The following is a 22,360-nucleotide window of genomic DNA, read 5'->3' as shown; positions in this document are numbered from 1 at the left end:
GGAGTTTTACCAGAAGATACAGCAGAATATAGATAGGCTGGAGACTTGAGCAGAAAAATGACAGATGGAATACATCTCAAGAAGGCATACAGCATGCTTGCCTTCATCAGTCAGGGCATAGAGTATCAAAATTAGCAAGTCATGTTGTAGCTGTGCAGAACTTTAGTTCAGCCACATTTGGAATATTCTGGTTCTGGTCGCCACATTACCAGAAGGATGTGGAGACTTTGGAGAGGGTACAGAAACAGTCTACCAGGATGTTGCTTGGTTTGGAGGGTATTAGCTGTGAGGTGAGATTGGACAAATTTGGTTTGTTTTCACTTGATTGTCGGACGCCCTAATTATGGGAGACATGGATAGAATGGATACTCTGAGTCTTTCCCAGTATAGAAAAGTCAGTTACTTGGGGACATAGGTTTACAGTAAAAGGAAGAAAGTTTAAAGGAGTTGTAAAATGGATTTTTTTTTTACGCGGAGGGTGATTAAGTGTCTCAAACACACTGCCAGAAGAGGTGCTGGAACAGGGTGCAATGGCAATGTTTAAGAGGCATCTTGTCAGGTATATGCGTTGAAGCAAAAAGGTTTTAGTTTAGAAAGGCATCATGTGCTGGCACAGGCTTGGTGGGTTGAAGGGCCTGTTTCTGCATGCTTTTTCTTTGTCAATAATGCGTTGTCACTTCTCTGTTACCATGACTGTCCTCTTTGCCTTTTGGTCAGTTGCTCAGTTGGCTGTATGGTTGAGTGATGCCCGCAGTGAGTTCAATTCTTGTACTGGTTGAGGTTACCATGAAGGACTCTCTTTCTCAACCTCTCCCATCGCTTGAGGCAAGGTGACTCTCCACCAGTCACCGGCAGTCTAATGACAGAGCAGCCCTATGGTCAGTATGGTAACTTTATCATTATATCTACAGTACTGTATGGAGGCCAGAATTTAAAGGATGCATTTTTCATCAGTGCTTTCAAAACATCTATTCAAGAATGAGAATGAGTCATCCTTCAAGTAACTACATTGACACAAAGCCAATAAAGAGCTATTTTTATGAGTTATTTCTCAATTACTTGGCTGTTGATGGCCCTTGGACCAAAAAAAGCATCAGTTAAACAAACAGAAAACAATTCACTGAGAAATGTTGTTAGTGGTTGGAATAGATTTGGATTTTCAGAAGGTTGATAAGATATCCAGTCATTAGGCCACTGGATAAGATGAAAACAAATTGTACTGGAGATAGTGTAATATTATGAATAGAGGACTGGGTAACAAAGAAAGAGAGAAAGCGGGGAAAAGGAGGCATTTTCAGCTTGGCAATTTGTCTAAACAGCCTATAATAAAACATTAGCATGAGCAGGGAGTTCTCCCAGGGTCACAGTTCAACTCCCTGAGCCAACCAACAGGATGATTAGTTGGTCATCAATCTTATTTGGAATCGCACTGTGCACAATACATTTGCCTACGTAACACCAGTCATTTCATTAGTTCATTGTTGGTAAAACAATTCATTCAGTCAGAAACAGATATACAGTACAAAACTGCTCATTATAATGAGATGAGGAGGAACACTTTGCCTCAAAGAGCTGTGGGGCAGAGTCTTTGTGTGTATTTAAGGCTGAAATAAATTCTTGATCAGTCAGAGAATCAAAGGTTGTGGATAAATGGCAGGAAAATGGACGTGAGCGATCAGTTGAGAAATCAACGGTTGCAGGGAAAATGTAGGAAAGTGGATGTTAGGAATATTGGATCAGCCATGATCCTGTTGAATGGCGGAGCAAGCTCGAGGGGCCAAACAGCCTATTCCTGTTCCTATTTTGTTTTTTCTTAATGTGAGAAAGATCCCTGTTCAGTGGGCTCCCATTGGAACACAGTGTGTAACACCAGGGACGTCAGTGAGAATCAATGATTGGAGTTTCCCTTTAAAACAGTACCTTCCCAGGAACACTGTCATACGCAGCTAAAATGCTTGCCAAAAGCCTGGAGCATTTCAGCTCAGAACCTCTGCTTAGCGGTTTGAGATTCTCGCGCGAACTCTGTCGAAACACTCGCCTCTGTTTATATTCTCAGCTGCTACTCACTGGCCATTGCATGACCCATCACTCACACAGGCAGCTGCAGCTGCTGGGAAACATCCCTGCCCCTTCCCACCACCACTTCTACAACAGAACGGCACCACTGTGAACAATGGCAGTTGTCCAGGCTCCCACTGGATGTGAATGGGCTGATATGTGGCTCAGGATAATGGATTCTTCTTTCTGTTTGCTCCTGACAGTACAAAAACCTAAAGCTTGCTATGGAAGACGTGCGACGTGACACATATTCTCTCTGCAATCAGGCTTCCTAAGCTGAAGCTGGAAACATTGGACAGAATGTGTCTCAACCCTGGGTTCAATAGCATGCACTTATGTAGCGCCATAATCTGATGAACCATGGAAGGTGGCTGTAGGACATGTGAGCAGAAATGTGACTGAGGATGGAAGACCCAGCTTAAAGGATGAGAAATGAGCAGAGAGCTTTCTGTCCTCAGGCCTCATCAGCTGAGGGGATAGTCACCAATGGCAAGGGGTAAATAATCGGGATGTACATGAATAGCTAGATACAAAGTAACAAAAGAGAAATTTAGGGGATCAAGGGATATGGTGATACTACAGAAAAAATGACATTGAGGTTGATGATCCACTGTGATCTGGTAAGGTGCAGCAGGCTTGAGTGGCTGGATGGCCTACTTCCGTTCCTACATTTACACATTTGTGACCTGTGGCTCTGTGGTAAGTACTCTTGCCCCTAAATCAGGAAGGTTGTGAGTTCAAATCCCACTCCACACACCTAATTAAAGCTACAATAGAGGACTGATTCAGCGCGATGTTGAACTGAGGCCCTCACAGGTATAGATTAAGTATGCTGCCCCATGCAAATAAAACACTGAAATATGCTGAATGTCAGGCAGCATCTGTGGACAGAAACAGAGTACACCTTTCAGGTCAGTTGTATATGGGTATGACTGGGTGCAGGAAGCACCACCCACTGGGATGGTGTTCCAGGGACTTGATCAGAATGAAAAAAAGGTTTATGGGGGAGAGTGCTGGGGCCCCCAACAGCCTTTGTAGTCTCTCAGCCATATAATCTGTAAATAGTTGGAGTAATGCAATGTATTTCCTACTGTTTACTCGACAAAATTCTTCTATTTTACCCAGACAGTTAGATATTCTCCTCTATGTCAGACCACTTTAGGGATGATGAAACTCTCAAACAACGAGGTCAGAGCGACCTGTCATCAGAATGATCTGATCAAAGATAATCTCAACCTGAAACATTAACTCCACTTCTCTCCATTTTTAGGGCCTGGCCTGCTGTGTATTCCCAAAATATAGACTAAAGTCTAGATCATTATTATGTATCATGTTTGCAAATGTTCTAATACTGACTCCCAGGGATCTCTACTACAATCCTTCCTCCAGCCTGGAAAGTATCCATTGCCCTGCTCTCTGTTTCCTTTCAACCAACGTTGTATTCACATTACCACTGAGCCTTTTATGTTATCACCTATAACTTCCACACAATTCCGTTGTATGGAAATATCCATAATGTTACAGGACTAGTGACCCAGAGCCCCAGGTTAACATTCAAGTGATGGGTTTGAATCCCACTCCAGCAGATGATGAAATTTGAATTCAATAAAATTCTGCAATTAAAAATGGTAACTGTTGATTGTTGTAAAAACCCATCTGGTTCACTCATGTCCTTTAGAGAACAAAGCTGCTATCCTTGTCTGGTCTGGCCTACATGTTGACTCCAGACCCACAGCAATATGGTTGACTCTTAGCTGCCCTCTTGGCAATTAGGGATGGACAATAAATGCTGGCCTAGCCAGTGACGCGCTCATCCCACAGGTATTCTTTAAACATTCACATTGGAGATATCTCTGGAATTATAACCATATCTTTGTTGGTTTGGCTTTTCAGAGAGTAGGACATCTGACTTAAAACACTGCTGATGTGTTCCATCAGCTGACATCTTCCAGTGATTCAATAGACTGTATCTATTGAGAAAACAACACAGTACACAGCAGGGCAATAGTGCCATTAAAATCAAGCTCTGTTTATAGGTCTGTAAAAATGCCCAGGTTCTGGATTGTTAATCCAATGACATTGCCGCTTCACCATTACCTCCTGTTGTGTTGGTGGAGATATGTGATAGGAAAGCATCAACAAGCATTCTCTCTTCAGAAAACTGTTTTATAGACACAGAAGAAAATACAGTCAACTGCAAAACCAATTAAAAGCCATTCCCCGCCTGTGTAATATAACCACAAGACCATACTCATTTCATTTAAAGCATCAATTAGCTGCTTGTTCAGGGAACCATTCTGTTTTTCTTCAAAGGTTCTGGGAAAATGAGAACCATTCTGTGTACAGAAGAATGAGGAAAGCATGATTTCAGATGCTTGACAATTCACTAATTATTCCCATTTTTAGAGGTATTTTCCCCTTTTGTCAGCCTGATACATGATCCCTGACAGAGTTTAAGATCATTTTTATTAAACAGCGACAAAGCTGCACTCTCGTTTCCTCCTTCTGCAATGGGTCACTAATACCTTATTGTTCCTGGCTCAGTTCAGACCCCAAGTCCAGGAATGCAGGCATAATTAATTTTCAAACTGGTTTGTGGAAATCAGAGTTGCCAGAGGCTGAGTGACTGTCATCACTGAGCCGTCTATTGGGAAACAAAGCACGACCACTTTGTTTTTGGGATGACTGGAACGTGTTAAGAAGGAAAAGAATGATACAGGGAAAGTGTGTCGGTAACAGCCCAGGTTTACTCCACAGAATGACAAGGAAATAACGTGCACTTTCTGTTACCAGTTTTCAGAACAGTAATTGTCCTCATCATTACAGTGCAGAGAGGAAACCAGAAACAGATCGGGCCACTTCAGTACGTCACAAGCACAAATCCCCTGGGACCACAGACTCCCAACAAGTGGGAGAGCAAGTACATGCTGAAAATGGATCAATTCTCCACCCAAATCTCTTTCATTCGATTTTGTGAAGGCGTTGTCTTATGCTTCCAAAGATGTGAGGTTAGGCTAAGAGTCTTGATTGCATCAGAATTAGGAGCAGGAATAGGCCATTCAGCCCTTTGAACTTGCTTACTTTTCCATCTAAGCATGGTTGATATGACTGAGCCCTTGTTTCCCTCCTCTGACGACTACCTTTGGATTCCTCCCGTATTCTTCCACCAAAATCTATCCACTCTGCCTTAGAAATATCAAAAAGCCAGTCTCCATGGCTCTTTTGGAAGAGAGTTCCACTGAATCAGGAGCCCCTGAGAGAGAAACAATCTCCTCAGCTCAGTCTTAAATGGGGAGAACCTTTATTTACAGTCTGTATTCCCTCCATCTAATCTGTCCCACAGGGGGAAGTATCCAATCTGTCAAGGACCCTCAGAATCTTATGTTTCAGTAAAATCATCTTTCATTCATCTAAACTCCAACAGATGTAGCCTCTGCCTGTTCAACCATTTCTCATAAAATAATACCTTATTGTTCCTGGGATATCTTAATCCTAGAAATCATTTGAGTAAAGTTTTTAATACAAAGTTTTACTTCAAGTTTTTAATACAATTATGTCCTTTCGTTCATGCAAAAACCAAAACTGTGCACAATACTCCAGATATGGTACCAACACCCTGACAACTGGAGTACCATATCCTTACTTTTTCTTTCCTCCTTACAAAAACTGACATCAGTCAATTTCCTTTCTAATCATTGCTGTGTCTGCATACTAACTTTTTGTGGTTCATGTATCAGGACAGCCAGATGCCTCCATACTTCAGAGCTGTGCAATCTCTCTCATACGTTGTTTTTCTGTTCTTCCTGCAAAAGTGGCCATGTTCACAGTTGCCCAGTTTATAATCCTTCTGCCAGGCCCTTTCGCACTTACTTTAACTCAACTATTTCTCTTTGCAGACTTCTTATGTCATCTCCACAAATTGTTTTCCTCCTATCTTTATGCCATTGGCAAATTTACAGTGTATAGCTGGTTCTGCATCAAAGTCATTGATATAAATTGTAAATAATTGAGGGTACAACACTGGTCCCTTTGTCACTCCCCTTGTTGTGACATCTTGCCAATCCAAAAATGACCCATTTACACCTACTCTCAGTTTCTGTTCTGCTAACTTGGGGGTTGATTAGCTCAGTTGCCTAGACGGCTGGCTTGCAATGTACAGTACCTCAGCTTGCACTCCAGACTACCTTCATCCACTACAATTCATCTACCATCATATGTCCATAGTAGACACCATCTCCCTGGCCCTACACTCATCCCTACAACATCTGCTTAATAAGGACACCTACATTAAACTCCTGTTTATTGACTTTAGCTCTGTCTTCAGCACCATAATTCCGGCCAAACTCATCTCCAAACTGCAAGACCCAGGACTCTGCTCCACCCTTCGCAACTATATTCTTGACTTCCTTACAGGGAGACCACAATCAGTGAGAATAGGTGACAACAACTCCTCCACAATAATTCTCAACACCAGTACTCTGCAAGGCTACGTACTCAGCCCCTCACTGTACTCCTTATACACTCAGGACTGTATGGCCAAATTCAGCTCTAACTCCATTTACAAATTTGATGATGACACCTCTGAAGTGGGTTAGATCTCAAACAACGACAAGGCAGAGTACAGAAAGGAGATAGACAGCTTAGTGTCATGGTGTAAAGACAACAATCTCTCTCTCAATGTCAGCAAAAACGAAGGAGCTGGCCATCAACTTCAGGAAGCCGAGTGAAAGACATAGCCCTGTCTGAATCGGTGGTGCTGGGGTGGAGGTGGTTGAGAGTTTCAGGTTCCTAGGAGTAAATATCACCAAAAATCTATCCTGGTCCATCCACGTTGATGCTACAGTCAAGAATGCACACCAATGACTCTACTTCCTGAGAAGACTGAGGAAATCTCTTATGTCCACAATGCTACTTACCAATTTATATAGATGCACCACAGAAATCATCCTATCCAGATGTTTCACAGCTTGATACAGCAACTATTCTACCCGGGACTGCAAGAAACTACATTCAGTCATGAACACACCCATAATGCAAACCAGCCTTCCTTCTGTTGACTCCGAATACCCTTCCCTCTGCCTCGGGACAGCAGCCAACGTAATCAAGACCCCTCCGACCCTGGTTATACTTTCTTACACCCTCTTCCATTGGGCAGAAGACGCAAAAGTTTGGAAACAAGTACCAACAGATTTAAGAACAACTTCTTCCCCTCTGTTATCAGACTTATGAACGGACCTCTCATATATTAAATTTTATCTTTTTCGGCATCTCCTGTGTAGCTGTAACACTATATTCTGCATTCTGTTCTCTTACCCTGATGCAGCCATGTAAAATATAAATTGCCTGGATTGCATGCAAAACAATACCTTTCACTGTATCTCGGTATATGTGACAATAATAAATCAAAATCAAAATCAAATCAAGAGCGACACCAATAGTACAGGTTCAATTCCCATACCAGCTTGAGATTACCATTAAGGTCCCCCTTCTTAACCTCTCCCTCAGTGGAGACATGGTACTCCTCGGATTAAACCAGTCGTCACCCTATTGAGAGTGGGAGTATAGTGACTTTACATTTCTTTTTGTGAGCTAACCAATCCTTTATCCATGTTTTACCCTATTCTGTGAGTTTTTACTTTGTGCGAAATATTTGATGAGGCACCTTGTCAAATACCTTCTGGAACTCAAGGTACACGACACCTACATGTTCCTCTTCATTTATGTTACATGTTACTTTCTCAAATTACTCGCATTAGTCCAACACAATGTGCCTGTCACAAAATCATGTCGATTCTGCCTGACTGCATTAAAATTTTCCAGAAGCCCTTCTATTACCTCTTAATGACAAATGCCTGCAATTTCGCCCAGTACAGCATGAGGGCTGCCAGTCCCGGAACAACGCAAGGGCTGTGAGTTCCAGAACAGCATGAGAGCTGTGAGCTCCGGGACAGCACACAGGCTGTGAGCCCTTGAACAGTGTAAGGGTTGCGCACTCCGAAGCAGCATGAGAGCTGCGAACCCCGGAGCAGCGTGAGGGCTGCGAGCCCTGGAACAGCATGAGGGCTGCGAGCCCTGGAGCAGCGTGAGGGCTGCGAGCCCTGGAGCAGCGTGAGGGCTGCGAGCCCTGGGACAGTGCACAGACTGCGACATGGAGCAGCATGACAGCTGTGAGCTCTGGAACAAAGTGGGAAAAAGCCCCAGAGCAGTGCTCAGGCTGTGAGTCCCAGGCAAAGACCAGCACGGGGCAGTCAGTCCTGGCACTTACCTTAAAGCTGCTGAGTGCCGGTTCAGAACAGACTGGGGCTTGGTGCAAAGCAGGGATGGCTCTGGGTTCTGGGATCTGGCACGGGCAATCAGACCACTTGAGGAAGCCCTACACCGGCCTGCTACACTGTAATGTCTATTTGAAATTTCCTACCTTACTGCAATATCAATCCTTTAATGATGTCCTATTTTTAAACTTATTTTTCAACTCTAAGTAATGCAACTGCTTTTATTCCTCTGCTTTATCCAAGGATTGTACCTAGGTACTTGTACCTAAAATGTCACCATAAGAAGGCAGATGTTGTAAAAGCTTTTCACCATACTCCTACAATGGGGTACATATGACAATAAAAGGACATTCTACTCTATTCTAAACCAGCCTGTAACTTCCTGGTTTTCGTCTCTTGCCTTTCTTGAATAAGAGAGTTATATTCTCTATTTCCCAGAACCAGGGGAAATTTCAAAACCAACACACCTAGTATTTCAGCAGCTTCCTCTTTTAACACATAGAATGAAGTCCAACATGACCTGGGGACTTGTCAGCTTCCAGTTCTTAACATTTTCTCAGAACTCTTTCCCTAGTTTTTATAATTGTTTTATGTTCCTCAACTGTTCTGACTTTTGGTTCATGATAATTTCTGTGATATTATTTGTATTCTCTACAGTGAGAAATGACAAAATAGTTGTTGAATTCATCTGCTTTTTCTATATTTTTCATTAAAAGTTCCCAAACTTACTCTTCTGAGGACAAATGTTCACTTCACTTACTCTTCTTGTATAAATACTTGTAAACATTTCTAAATTCGTTCCTATTTTCTTGTAACACATTCTAGCATTTTTCTTGGTGAGGCCACACATTGAGTATTGTGTGGAGTTTTCATCTCCTATTCTGAGGAAGGACATTTTTGCTAATGAGGGAGCCCAGCAAAGGTTCACCAGACTGATTCCTGGGATGGCAGGACGGACATCAGGAAAGACTGGATCAACTGGGCTTCTACCTGCTTGGTTGGGGGGAGGAATCTCAACAGAAATATATAAAATCCTGATGGGACTGACAAGGCTAGATACAGGAAGAATGTTCCCAATGTTGGGGAAGTCCAGAACTAGGGGTCGCAGTCTAAGAATTAGGGTAGAGCCATTCAGGATTGAGATGAGGAAGGATTTCTTCAGACAGTTGTGAACTTGTGGAATTCTCTCCCACAGGAAGCTGTTGGGGCCAGTTCATTAGATATATTCAACAGGGAGCTGGATGTGGCCCTTACGGCTAAAGGGATCAAGGGATATGGAGAGAAAACAGCAATAGGATACTGAGATTGCATGATCAGCCATAATCGTATTGAATGGTGGTGCAAGCTTAAAGGGCCGAATGGCTTACTCCTGCACCTATTTTCTATGTTTCTACATTAAGTTATTCATTTATTGCTTTTACATATTTAGTCCAATCTTCTGATATATCACTAATCTTCATTCTACATTTTTTTTCAATCTGCTTCTAACTTTAACTTGCTTCTATAGCTGTGGAATATGTAGCATTCCCCTAATTCTTTCTTTCTCAGTGGAGTGCATCTTCCATGAGTGCATGGAACATCATTTTAAATGCTTGCTGCTGCATCTCCTGTCATTTACACCTTAACTTAATTTTCTAGATCACTTTAGGTAGTTCTATCCTCACGTCCTCACAACTGGCCTTAATTAAGTTTAAAACATTAGTCTTAGACCAATTGTGCTCTCCATCACATTGATTTTATTTCTTTTATTCATTCATGGTATATGGGCATTTCTGGCTAGATCAGCATTTTATTTTGTTTATTCATGTTATGATTGCTGTTACCTCCTTTAGGGCGAGGCGATGGCCTAGTGGTATTATCGCTGGACTGTTAATCCAGAGGCCCAGATAATGCTCTGGGGAGCCAGGTTCGAATCCTGCCACGGCAGATAGTGGAATTTGAATTCAATAAATATCTGGAATTAAGAATCTAATGATGACCGTGAATCCATTGTCAATCATCCAAAAATCCTACCCGGTTCACTAATGTCCTTCAGGGAAGGAAACTGCCACTCTTACCTGGTCTGGTCTACTTATGAATCCAGACCCAAGCAATGTGGTTGACTCTTAACTGCCCTCTGGGCACTCAGGGATGGGCAGTAAATGATGCATAGCCAGTAACACCCTCATCCCATGAATGAATAAAGAAGAAAAAAAAAGAGCCTTTACTCAGAGGTTATTAAGTAATCCAGTCTTGTTGCACATTACCAGATTTTGAACAGCCTGCTCTCTGGTTGGCTGTGGAACACGCTGCTGTAAGAATCCGTCCTGAGAAACACTCCCATACCAATCTTTGAGTCACATGTTTAACACTCTAATCTATTTAGAATCATTGATCCCTATAGTGTGGAAGCAGGCCATTCAACTCATCGGGTCCACGTTGACCCTCTGAAGATCATCCTACCCAGACCCATGTCCCTATCCCAACCCTGTAACCCTGCATTTCCCATGGTTAATCCATTTGCCTGCACGTCTTTAGAATGGGCAATTACACATTTCATAGAATCCTTACAGTGTGAAAACAGGTCCTTTGGCCCAACAAGCCCACACTGGCCCTCGGAGCATCCCACCCAGACCCATCCCCCTATAACCTACCTCATCTACACATCCCTGAATGTTATTGGCAATTTAGCAAGGCCGATCCACCAAACCTGCATACCTTTGCACCATGGGAGGAAATTGGAGCACCTAGAAGAAACCCAGGCAGACACAGGTAGAATGTGCAAATCCACACAGTCACCTGAGGCTGGAGTTGAACCCGGGTCCCTGGCACTGTGCAGTGCTGCAGTAGTAACCACTGAGCCATGCCGTTTACCTTGTGTCAACTTGCTTGTGGCTGGGGTAATAATCCAGAGAGGTTATGTGTTGTTTTTTAACATAACCTCTGGTAGCTCATGTTCCTGCGCAGAACCTCCTTCCTAGTCCTACCTGTGTAGGTGGTTCCATTGTGGACCAAACCCACTGAATTCTACACCATTATACTGAAAAGCTCCCCCAGATGAGAGCCGATGACCCAAACCCTGACACCAGGTAAGAAGCACAGGCTTGCAAACTTTCCCTCTCAGTTGCTGAGAACTATGTCCATCCTCCTGTCTATGCTATCATGATACGCCTATTAAGCCTGCTCTAATCCACACCAGCAAGCCAGTCAACTGAGACGAGCTACTCCATACAAGGAACATCAGTTGGTGCAGTGACACACGCTTGTACCTGATGCTGTCATCTGGAGCTATGAATAATGATGTTGGAAGCTCCAATATGCCCAACTAGGGATCTCTCCTGCTCCCTCCTGGGCAGCAAGGTAGGTCAGTGGTTAGCACTGATACCTCACAGTGCCAGAGACCCAGGTTTGAATCCACCTTTGAGTGACTATCCATGTGGCATTTGCACATACTCCCTGGGTTTGCGCAGATTTCCTACCACAGTCCAAAGGTGTGCAGGTTAGGTGGATTGGCCATACTAAATTGGCCATGGTGACTAGGATTTGTAGATTAGATGGGCTCACCATAAGAAAATGTGGGGCTATGGAGTTAGAATTGGGGGTGTGGGTTTGGATAGGATGGTCTTTGGACGGTTGTGTTGACTCAAAGGGCTGAACGGCCTGCTTCCACACTGTAGTGGGTTCTATGATTCAGACTGCCAGCCACTGGCATGTGTTGAAAGGATTTGTAGGTTGTTACTCTATGTGTTTAGCCAGATAATGAATGCTCCATCTGTGGAACCAGCTAAGTACCATTTCATCGATTTTTGGTGCTCTTATGGACAATACACAACAATAGGCCAAGACTCCAAGACATGCTCCAACCAGTGCCTTGGAAACTTTTACATTCCCCGGGTAGATGGGTCTCATTTTATCAACTCAACCAAACCCTTGACAGTACAGCACTCCCTCAGTGTTGCACCCAATAGTCAGCCTTGGTCACGTGCTTAAATCTCAGAGTGGGGCTTAATCCACAGGCTTCTGGTCTAGGGTGGCTCTGTTATCATTATTTCAGTAGCGTTCAGTGGAAAACTGGAAGGACATTGTGCATGCTTTGTAACAAAGATATACCCAATATAAGATGCCAAATCCAGAGCTGGGCAGCTCATGGAATGTGTGGCATGCTTAAACAAAATATCATAACTTAAAATAACATTATAAAATATATAATATAAAAATGCAGTAAATTTTAGATTTGGGCCCTCTCCTGCCTAGCTGGCCATTGACAAACCAGCACTCTGTCACTTATAAAGGGGCAGAAGCCAAACGGCCAAGAGTCACTGGCACATTAAAGCATGGGTTTATTAAATCCCTATGGAAACAGGCCATTTGGCCCAACATGTCCACACCACCATCCGAACAGCATCCCAACCAGATTCACTCCCCTACCCTATCCCTGTAATCTTGCATTCCCCGTGGCTAATCCACCTAGCCTACACATCCCTGGACATTATGGGCAATTTAACATGACCAGTCCAACTAATCTTCACATCTTTGGGCTGTGGAAGGAAACTGGAGCAGCCAGAGGAAACCCATGCAGACACAGGGAGAACGTGCAAACTCCGCACAGTCAGCTATCAAAGACTGGAACTGAACCCAGGTCCCTGGCACTGTAAGGCAGCAGTGCTAACTACTGAGCCACCATGCCACCCCAAAAAAGGGTTGTAGAGTCATGGAGTCATACATCATGGAAACAGAACCTTCAGTCCAACTTGTCCATGCTGACCAAACATCCTAAACAGTTCCATTTGTACTGTGTTTGACCCATATCCCTCTTAACCTTTCCTATCCATGTACCTATCCAAATGTCTTTTAAATGTAATTGTACCTGCCTCTATCACTTTCTATGGCACCTTGTTCCATAAATGCACCACCCTATGTGTGAAAAAGTTAGAACCCCCTCACCTTAAATCTATGCCCTCTAGTTTTGGACACTCCTATCCTAGGGAAGAGACTTTGACTATTCACTTTATCTATGCCCCTCATGCTTTTATAAACATCTTTAAGGTCACCCCTCAGCCTTCTATGTTCCTGGGTAAAAAAAAACTCCCTTTATAACTCAAACCCTCCTGCAAGAAGGCACTCTACCCACAACTCACAGCTCAAGCCCTGCGTTTAACCCAGCTATGTTTCTCCCCAACCGTGTCCCCAGCCCCCCGCCACTGCCTGCATGCTCCACCCCCATACAAATGGGACAAGAGGCTGAATGACCGAGTGTTAACAAGTACCACAGGGTCAAGACAAAGTTCATCCGCAAGTCAAGGCTCAGCTGACCGACTCAAGGAACATGGACCCTTTGACCTGCCATGGGAAATAAGCATGTCAGTGTCTGATGTAGTGAAGGCTGCGAGAGGCACAAACTCTCAGCTTCCCTGAATATTTCTTTTTCAGGGTTGTTTTAGACAGTACTGGTTGCAAGCAATTTGTGAGAAAAGGGAAAACAGACCTCAGCTGCAGTGAGTGCTTTTGTGTCTTGTTAAAAATGAAAGGATTTTCTTCTCTTCAGAACTGTAATTATATCTGATGGACCTTATTAATCTTCGAGGCCTGTGTATCTTAAGCAGCCTTTAAAATGCTCGCTCTGGTTCAGTCAGATCGGACATGGAAAACCAGAAATACAGACTAGCAACTCATAGCTCTGTGTTGTTCACCTAACATCACCTCCCCCCACCACTAGCAGCACTACAGCAGCCCACACAGAAACAGCAAAACATTGTTAATTCTGTAAAATATACGAAGCAGAATTAGCTTCCCCAAAATCACCCAATTATTTAAAAGAATAAGCTTTTTATTATCCAATTTACTCCCTTCTTCCAGGCTGCTAACTTTAAAATGCCACGTAGGGGATGGGCAATCATTGGGGGAGGGCACCTTCATGGCGCTCAAGTCACATTCCTTTGTGACCCCTAAACTCCTTCATTTCGATTACTTGCCATTTTCCGGTGGTCTCCATTGCAGCCCAGCCCATAATTGCTGCTGTCTTATTCAACTGCTCTAAACTCTAGATTTACCTCCCCACCTCCCTTAAGACGGTCCTTACAAACCTGCCTCATTGACCAGGCATTTGGGAACTGGTATGACCACTCTTTATGTGCCCTCAGTCTCAGATTTCCTACATCATGGAAGCAGGCCATTTGGCCCACCGAGTCCACAACAACCCTCCAAAGAGCATTCCACCCAGAACCAACCCCCATACTCTATCTCCATAGCCCTACATTTCCCATGGCTAATCCACCCAACCTACACATCCCTACAGGGCAATTAGCATGGCCAATCCACCTAACCTGAACATCCGAAGGAAGCCAGAGCACTCAGAAGAAAGTCACACAGCCACGGGGAGAATGTGCAAACTCCACAAAGACAGTCACCTGAGGGTGGAATTGAAGCCAGGTCCCTGGCACTATGAGGCAGCAGTGTTAACCACTGAGCCATTGTGCTACCTTCATATTCTGTAGCTTTCCACTTTTGTTTGTTCCTTTGTGGAATATTGGGTGTCATCGGCAAAACCAATATTCTCTGCCCATGGCTTTTCAGACCATTTTGGAAGATGTTAAGAGTCCACCACAATGTCCTTTGGAGTCACATATAGGGCAGACTTCTATCCCTACAGGGCAGTGTTCACATCAATCAATGATAGCCTAATGGCCCCCATTACCGACACCAGGCTTTAATTCCAGATTACAAATTGAATTTAAATTTCGCCAGCATGGGATTTGAACCCATGATCCCAGAGCATTTGTCTGTGCCTCTAGCCCAGTGACATTACCACTACACACCACCTCCTAGCTAGCTCTGGTGAAGGGCCCTGAGACTTACAACTAAAGGCTTCAGTTAAGGAAGCCATTTCACAGAAGGTTTACTCGATGATGAGCAAGCTGACTTAAGAAGAAAGATTGGACAGACTGGGCTTGTTTCCACTGTATTTAGAAGAGGGAGGGGTGACTTGATTTTTTAAAAAATATTAATTCATGGGATGTTGGTGTCGCTGACAAGGCCAGCCTTTATTGCCAATCCCTAATTGCCTACAGGGCAGTTAGGAATCAACCACATTGCTGTGGGTCTGTATTCACACGGAGGCCAGGCCTGGAAAGGACAGCAGTTTCCTTCCCTAAAGGACTAGATGGGATTTTCCAACAGTCGGCAATGGATTCACAGTTGTTATTAAACTCATAATTCCAGATTTTTTTATTGAGACATATATAAACATTCCTGTGCAATACTGCCAAGGTGATGGGGTGCATCCAGAACTATGGAGCACTTTTATTTATGACTTCAGGAGTATTAGGACTGAGACGTGATGATTTATTTTTCCAAGGTCAAGAGACTTTGGAACTCCCTGGTCCAGAAGACTGTGGAGATGGGAATTATTGAATATTTTAAAGTCAGAGATAAATAGATTCTTCTTTGATGACAGAATCAAAAATGATCAAGGGTTGATAGAAACGTGGCATTTGAAGCACAAACAGAGCAGCTGTGATCTCGCTGAAAGGAGGAGCAGTTTCACAGGGCCAAATGGTCTCCTTCTGCTCTTAATTCTTCTATTGTATTGAGGTGCAGCAGCAGGATAGCTGGTGATCTTCATTCATCAAGATGTGACACTTGTGCCAGATCCCATATCATACAAATGAGCTGTGGGTCATGTACTACTGAAGAATTTATGTATTACCACACCTGGTATCTTCATATGTACGCAACAAATTGGTTAGGGCACTTATGGAATACTGCATTCAATTCCGGTCTCCCTGCAATAGGAAAGATGTTGTTAAACTTGAAAGGGTTCAGAAAGATTTATAAGGACATTGCCAGGGCTGGAGGGTTTGAGCTATAGGGAGAGGCTGAAAAGGCTGGGCTATTTTCCCTGGAGCATCAGAGGCTGAGGGGTGACCTTATAGAAGTTTATAAAATCATGACAGGCATGGATAGATAGGGTAAATAACCAAAGTATTTTCCCCACAGTAGGAGAGTCCAAAACTAGTGGGCATAGGTTTAAGGTGAGAGGGGAAAGATTTAAAAGGGACCTAAGGGACAATTTTTTCACGCAGAGAATAGTGCATGTATGGAACAAGTTGCCAGAGGAAGTGGTGGAGGCTGGTACAATTACAGCATGTAAAAAGCCTCTTGAAGTAAATGAGTAGGAAGGGCTTAGAGGGGTTTGGGCCAAATGCTGGCAAATGGGAGTAGATAAACTTAGGATATCTGGTTGGCATGGACGAGTTAGACTGAAGGGTCTGTTTTCATCCTGTACAACCCTATGATTCTATGACTCTATGACACTGATAGGCACTTGTGTATCTGGGCTCAAGCCTAGCAATTCAGATGCACTTTAGCAGATTTTCCTCAGCCTGTCATGCTGCAAGAGGACAGGGCTCAGTAACATGGAGACTGAGAGCTTTATAGCATGAAGGCATGTCCCAATGATGCAGTGACAATACTACAAATGCAAGCTTTAATGGCGTATAGCATTACCTGCAGGAAGATAAAACACAAAATAAACTATGTGTTGAAATCAGCATTGTTGCAATATGCCAAAGGGTGGAGCTGGATGAACACAGAAGGCCGAGCAGCATCTTAGGAGCACAAAAGCTGATGTTTTGGGCCTCCTCTAGGCCTGAAACGTCAGCTTTTGTGCTTCTAAGATGCTGCTTGGCCTTCTGTGTTCATCCAGCCCCACACTGTGTTATCTTGGATTCTCCAGCATCTGCAGTTCCCATTATCTCTTGTTGCAATATGCACCCGATTTGCTGATAGCCTTTTCTGGAGAAGCAGCCAAGTGTGGAAAATCCGATAGACTTTCCAAACTGTGAGCCGCAAAATTGGCTTAGACCAGGAAGGGTTAAAATCAAGATCTTTCTCTATCTCTTTGTGCCACTTTAACCCCCTTTTGTTGTGAAGTCCAAGTTTCAACCATAATGCCAGGTTTCCCAAGTTTTTGACCATAAGATCATTGGCCCAAAACATGATGTGAGACGACACGGCAACTATGAGTGTTAGTGAGAGTCATTAACTAGGCAGAGTGAGACTGTGGAAAGAGAGACAAGGTCACTAGGATGCATAGCAGCTGAAACAAAAGCTTGTTTATAAATGAAACAGATTGTGCCTAACAGGAAAACAGTGTCAGGCAGCATGGGGAAAACAAACCTTTTTTGACTTGTACTAACCCTTTATTTTCTTCCCTTTGTGAAAATGTGTGTTTCTCTTCAGCTTTCTTCATTGGGGCTACGATGAGAACAGAGCAGCCAACACCCATGTGTGATCACAACAAGTGAGTCTCAATGCTCCGGTCAACATATGAGGCATCACAGTCACGCCCAAATCACAATAACTCAGTAGGAAATGCAAGGGAAGTTTGAACTTCCAATAGGAAATTTACCTCTTCCCAGGACCATCCAAAAGACTCTCTGGCTCAGCTTTGGAATTAGAGATTTTGGACAGTGCTGATATACCTGGATAGTTACCCCAGGAAATGTGAATCTGATTCCTGTCTAATGATACATTCTCTGAAATCCACTGATGTCTACCATTGTCAGGGTGACTCTGCAGGATAAGTTCTGCTCTCGGTGAGGCTGTGAAGAACGGTGAATGCAGCTGCAGCACGGGAAACTGCACTTGAAGCTTAAAAATATATAAAGGTGGATACAATAAAATCAAATTTGTGTAAAATCAAAGAAGATAAACATACTTCTCAGTGACTTCCTCGGTGACACTGATTATAGGAGACATCTGGCATGAATCAGGCAGCCTGAGAGTGGTTAATGTCCTAGAATGAGACAAGGAGTAAGGTTAATTTTCACCAGAAGAACTGTGGATGCTGTAAATCAGGAACAAAAACAAAGTTTCTGGAAAAGCTCAGCAAGTCTGGCAGCATCCGTGGAGGAAAAAACAGAGTTAACGTTTCAAGTCCGGTGACCTTTCCTCAGAACTTGTTGAGAGGGGCAGTGAAATTGAGGCGACTGATGTCATGTCGACAGTTCTCAGTGAAAAGATCGAGTGCAGGTTAAAGGCCGGAGGGAGGGGTCCAGCTGGAGGGAGAGTGTTGGAATTGGGCAAAGGAGTCTGTGGGACGGGCAGATGATTCTTGTCCATAAAAGGGAGCATGGAGGTGAAGATGGTGGAAGAATGGTTTGGCGTCATGTCGTGCCTGAAATTCGTTAAGGTGGGGACGGAGAGGGATAAAGCTGAGGCCTTTGCTGTGTACAGAGCGTTCAGCGTCGGAGAGCGGAAGGTTAGGAGGGATGGTGAATACCCGACAGGAGGTGGGGGGGTTAGGGGAGGAGATAGAGTCAGAGGGAAGGGAAGGAGACGTAGGTTCCAGAGGGCCATGGGTATTTTTGACTTGGTGCATCTTGTGGGCCTTGATGCCTGAAAGGAAAAGAAAAAGTTTCTCATTAGCACGATGAATGAGCCGGAGGATGAAGTGGAACTGTGGAGTGGTGCAGCCCTGAGCCAGTGCGTTGCAATGTTGTTGGAGAGAAAGGTTGAGAGTGAACATGTGACACCACATGGCACTGAGTGTGCATCTCAGAATGCAGCGAGAGCAGCTGTCTGTGGAACGCTGAGCATCATGGAGGTATCTGTGATCCTGGGAGGATTCAAAACATGAGGGATGAAACTTCAGTGGAATCCACTGGGGAGAGTCTGAGCCGGAGGCAGTCACTGAGGAATGGGATATGGCTGTAGAAGCGAGTTTTAGCAAATACCTGGTCAAACACCAGGAGTGACAGTGAGATTAAAGTCGGTGGGCAAGAAGAGAGATTGGAACGGAAATCCCGTCAGAGAGAGGAGCAGAACTTCTTCAAGGTGGGTATGCCTGGAAGAGATGCGGCAGTGAGTTAAATACTAAATAAAACCAGAAGAACTGCGGATGTTGTAAATCAGGAACAAAAACAACGTTACCGGAAAAGCTCAGCAGGTCTGGCAGCATCTGTGGAAGAGAAAGCAGAGTTAACAGAACTGAGGAAGGGTCACCGGACCCGAACCATTAACTCTGTTTTCTCCTCCACAGATGCTGCCAGACCTGCTGAACTTTTCCGCTAACTTTGTTTTTGTTCAAGGTCAATTTTCAGCTGGGCTGACCCTGCGATAGAGTTAAAATTAGGGTTAGGATTTAGGATTAGAGTTGAATGATTTTCTAAATGCAAGGCATGGAAGAGATCCTCACATAGCCAACTTCAATTGTGGTCATTGCAAACAGGTTTTAACAATGCTACTTGGTTGAAAGTTCCATTCTTAATTCAAGAATGCTGAAAGTGATCCTTGGAAGTAGAAGCAGCCATACTCTCAGAGGACTACTGGGTTTCTTCCTCATTAGACAGAGAGAGACAAAGAGATGCAACTGGAGACAAGTTTAACCTGAGACCACCACACCTCAGGCATGGGGTGAAGTTGAGAAGGCAGGGGCTTCACAGTGACCTTAGCTGGTTTGGGAAGTGAACCTGCTCTACATCACAAGCCAGCCATTCCAGTTAACTGCCTCCCCCTACACTTGGAAGTAACACCAGAGCTTCATATTATTGCCATCCCATTGTGTCATGGCAGCTAAAGCAATTATCAACTGAAGTCACGATAAAACTGAAGCAGCAGTTACCATCACCAGTTTCCACTTAGGCAGATTTTCAGGGAGGGATAGATAAAAATTAACACGTGGGTACAGGAGATGAAGAATCTCCTTTTTTTTTCAGATTTAGCCCCATGCAGGCACAGTCACAGAAAGTGCTGGAGAAATTCAGCTGGTCTGGCAGCATCTGGCAGATTGACAGGGTGTTGAAGAAGGTGTTTGGTACACTTGATTTCATCACTCAGAAGATTGAGTGCAAGAGTTGGGCACGATATTATGGCTGTTCAAGGCATTGTTAAGGCCACATTTGGAGTACCACATACAATTCTGGTCATCCTGCTATAGGAAAGATACTAAACTGGAAAGGATGCAAAAAAGATTTACAAGGACGTTACCGAGACTGGAGCATTTGAGGCTGGAGAGGCTGGGACTTCTTCCCTTGGAGCATCGGAGACTGAAAGGTGATCTTACAAAGATTTATAAAATCATGACAGGCATAGATAAGGTAAGGTCTTTTCTCCAAGGTAGGGGAATCCAAAACTCGAGAGCATTGGTAAAAAGTGAGAGGGAAAAGATTTCATAAAGACCTGAGGGGCAACCTTTTCGCAAAGGATAGAATGAGCTGCCAAAGACACTGGTAGAAACAAGTACAATTACAACATTTAAAAGACACTCGGATAGTCACATGTATAGGGAAGGTTTAAAGGGAGAGAGGCCAAACGCAGGCAAATGAGACTAATTCAGTTTAGGAGACCAGGTCAGCATGGACAAGTTGGGCGGAAGGGACTATTTCTATGACGTATGACTGTCTGTGGAAAAGGAAACAAGAGTTTTTGAGTCCAGTATGACTTTTCTTCAGTGCTATATAGGCACTTTCATCCTTCACACTATCTCAGCCACAAGCAATTTGATCTCGAGTTAACATGATTGACAATGTTTTAGATGTTTAATAATAATACTTTGTAAGAGGTGGATTGTTTATGTAGAAATACAGCAAGCAGACACAAGTGCTCAGCTGAACCAGTTCGATAAAGCCCAGATCATTCCCTACACCAACAAGCCTTTAGTTATTCCAGCCAAAAGCTACTTCACCTTTCTATTTGGCCCCCTTTCTCAGTCTCTAGATGTTCGCGGCATTTTGTTCTCGCCTATTATACACAATGTCACTGGTTAAGTCTATCTCAGAAAGATATGCCTCATCCAAGGTCAATTTCAGTCCCTTGGTGATTTTAGAAGCATTCCTTTGATTTACACTTTTAAAACTTAGTACCATCCGTACAAGGTAAGCTTTGCAAACATTTCCATTGTTCTTTAGATAATACAATTGGCAATAAATGTATTCATTTTTTAGGTCAATACTTCCAAAGTTTAGTCAGTATTCAAAATTAATAATTAATCATGATGAGTCCATTGACAGTCTCAGAGCAGTTTTGTTGGCAGATAGCTTGCTGGTACAGCTCATTTCAAATGGTAGTTTTGTTATTCTTTCATGGGACGTGGTTATCACTGGTAAGGCCAGCACTTGTTTCGCATCCTTAATTGCCCTCAAGCTCAATGGATTGTTAGGGCATTTTCAGAGGGCATTTAAGAATCAATGACATTGCTGTCAACTTGGAGACACCTATTGCCCAGTCCAGAGGAGAAAATTTCCAAATAACACATATAGGTCCAAATTGTCATGTCTGTTTTAGCTTGGAGCTCCAGGATGACCATTTCCAAGCATTACATTTTCTCCCCGTCTGAAAGACCAGGTAAGGACAGTGCATCTTCCCTAATGAACATTAATAAATCAGATGGTTTTTGCAACAGTGTGCAGAAGTTCTCATAATCACCATCACTGACACTTCCTTCATATTCCATTTTTAATCATTGCATTTTAATTCCACCAGTTGCCATGGTAAGAGTTGAACATCTGCTCCCACAGCATTCTCTTATGAAGTGGTGGGAACAAAACAGTAATATCAATAGACTTGTAAGACAGAACCCCAGGTTAATGATTTCAGGATATCATGGTAGAGTGCGAATTTAAACCTAGAATAAAATGTTAGTCTAATTGTAGCTTCTGTCAACTGGTGTCAAGAAACACTGGTGCGCTAATGTCTGTTAAAGAAGGAAATCTGCCATCCTTAAACTGGTCTGGCCTACATGTGACTCCAAACCCACGGTAATGCACTTGACTTTTCGCTGTCATGTGGACAAAAAAACGCTGGTCTGGCCAGTGATGCCAACATACCACGAATGTATTTTTAAAAAAACTAGCTCAGTAACATTGTCAGTGCACCATCATTTATGTTATGCCAAATGAATTAGTAACATCTTTAATGACAAATAAAGTCTTGAATTGGATTGCAAAGATGAACAAGATGGGTCTAGCTGTCTAGACCAATATTTATTGCTCAGGGGGCAGTTAAGAGTCAACCACAATGTATGCCTGACCAGGTGAGGATGGTAGATTTCT

General features: G+C 43.5%; 1 protein-coding gene across 8 annotated transcripts in view; it reads right to left on the bottom strand.

The window, feature by feature from the left end:
• si:ch211-161c3.5 (uncharacterized protein C3orf18) overlaps positions 1-22,360 on the bottom strand; it is an 86,666-nt gene that overhangs the window by 39,086 nt on the left and 25,220 nt on the right. For 4 of the 8 annotated variants that reach the window (XM_048547498.2, XM_048547495.2, XM_059649742.1 and 1 more), the window contains one exon: positions 18,028-18,105. The exons of 2 other annotated variants lie outside the window; for them this stretch is intronic. The gene's annotated coding sequence lies outside the window, so the exon portion shown is untranslated. Of the gene's footprint in view, positions 1-16,019; positions 16,091-18,027; positions 18,106-22,360 lie in introns of all 8 variants that reach the window. 2 more of the 8 variants (XM_059649743.1, XM_059649740.1) reach the window with 1 other exon arrangement.

The sequence above is a fragment of the Stegostoma tigrinum genome, chromosome 11, assembly GCF_030684315.1.
Source record: "Stegostoma tigrinum isolate sSteTig4 chromosome 11, sSteTig4.hap1, whole genome shotgun sequence".
Lineage (NCBI taxonomy): Eukaryota > Metazoa > Chordata > Chondrichthyes > Orectolobiformes > Stegostomatidae > Stegostoma > Stegostoma tigrinum.
This window is presented reverse-complemented; position numbering and strand designations above follow the sequence as displayed.